Below are 2,063 nucleotides of genomic sequence, written 5' to 3'. Positions count from 1 at the left end.
GCAATATGGACAATATCTACCATGAATTAAATAAGTATAAAAAAAAAATTATAAAAATATGCAATTGATATTACGATATCAGAAAACAAAAAAAATATAGTTAATAATGCATATATATCAAATCACTTTGAACATTACTAGTAATCTTTAAGATAAGAAAAGCAAAAAAAAATAGCAAGTGTATCGCTATTAAATAGGTCGACATTTATAGAAACGTTGCACTTGAAAAATGAAACAATAATGTTATTTATACTCAAATCAATATTTTAATTTAAAAATAAATAAAAATAATAAATATAAAAATTACAGCACTTCACCATTTGACTGACGTACATACTAGGGATGCCGAAAAATTTAAAACAATCCCGGGATCGCGGGATTACCTAAAAAATATCCCGAAATCCCGGGATCACAATTTTCCTCATATTTAGGCATCCCTACTACATACATACACTTTTAAGTTCATGCAATTTTTCCCCTAAGCGCTCATTTACACACGGCGTTTTTTGTTGCCGCAACTCGACGTTTGTAGGAGAGAGCGCGACGAGGAAAGGAGAGGGGCGCCGAGTTGCTCGTGCTCGGGCAACACGCTTTGTGCTCTCGTTCGTCTGTGTAAATTGAACCGCTGTTCACAGCTGACAACAACAATTGCATACACACAAATCGCCGTGTGTAAATGAAACGAGCAACACCAAAAGGTAATGTGAAAAATCGAGGCGACAAACGTTTTCGCGTATAAACGCAGTCTAACAAGCCTATTCTGCTTGTTACCGAACATTTTGACACCGGAAAATTCACCGTCTTCATGTGTCGGCATGGTATATTAATAGCTGCGGTCCAAGAGACGAAGTTGCACAGCAATTCAACTTTGTTGAATTGCGCCGGGTACAACGTGCACCGTCGAGATCGCGAGCGAGATAATGGTGGTGGCTTAGCGTTCATCACGCACCACACCGTGCAGTATCGTCTTATCGAAGCAGACATCGACCGCAGGGATACCACCCTAGAATGTCAGGGCATCGCTATCCGGTCAGGCGATGTCGAGCTCGAAATATTTAACATATACATACCCCCTGTCACCTGCTGCCCGGCAGGATATCACCCTGATATAGGTGCGCTCCTCAGAGGTGAAAACCGTATGGTAGTAGGTGACTTTAATGCGCACCACAATCTTTGGCACTCAAGCCTGTCAAACGATCGTAGGGGAACAGACTTGGCTGAGCAGATAGACGATTCGACATTCTGCACAATGAACGACGACGCACCCACCAGGATTATGGGTAACTGCAGTAGCTCGCCAGACATCACAATAGTCAGCGCTGGTCTGATAAACAGCATAACGTGGCGACCTATGCTGACTCTAGCATCAGACCATCTACCCATAGTCATCTCGATTGATAAACCAACCGACTTTGCCTCCGCCAAACACCGGACCTATATCAACTTTTCTAAAGCTGATTGGAAAGGTTACGCGGAGTTTACCGAAAACACCTTCGCAGGCTCCCCACACCAACCGACGTCCATCTCGGTGAACGTAAGTTCCGCAGGGCTATCACTGCTGCTGCAGCTCGCTTCATACCGGCAGGATGTATATCGGACCCACTTCCAAACTTCCCTGCCGAAGCGGCTGTTCTAGCCGATGAGCGTGATAGCCTTCGTCAGGCCGATCCCGGAGATCCCCGTATCAGGGATCTCAACGCGGAGATTCGGCAACTTGTAAACGTACATAAGCGGAAGAAGTGGGAGGAGCATCTGAAGACTTGTAATTTCACCTCTGGTGTGAGCAAGCTTTGGTCAACCGTGAGGTCATTGTCTAATCCGACGAAGCACGACGACAGAGTCGAAATTTCCTTCGGCGACCATGCCTCGTCGGACCCGGAGCGATGCGCGAGCTATTTTAGCCGGCAGTTCATACAGCATCCTCCGGTGGACAAAGCCAAGCGTCGAGTGACCAGAAGGCTGCACAAACTGCCAACAACTTGTGCCCCCCTTGCTTTCGCTTGCGGTGAAGTTCAGGTGGCCATCGGGAAGGCGAAAGCCTCCAAAGCCATGGGTCCCGACGG

General features: G+C 46.0%; 1 protein-coding gene across 2 annotated transcripts in view; it reads right to left on the bottom strand.

Moving 5' to 3' along the window:
- The window catches only part of LOC118733568 (sodium channel protein Nach), a 12,279-nt gene that overhangs the window by 388 nt on the left and 9,828 nt on the right, over positions 1 to 2,063 (bottom strand). The window lies entirely within an intron of this gene.

Source organism: Rhagoletis pomonella, unplaced genomic scaffold (genome assembly GCF_013731165.1).
Source record: "Rhagoletis pomonella isolate Grant_MI unplaced genomic scaffold, Rhpom_1.0 Rhpom_scaffold_00002, whole genome shotgun sequence".
NCBI lineage: Eukaryota > Metazoa > Arthropoda > Insecta > Diptera > Tephritidae > Rhagoletis > Rhagoletis pomonella.
The sequence above is the reverse complement of the archived record's forward strand: the minus strand, read 5'-3'. Positions and strand labels throughout refer to the sequence as shown.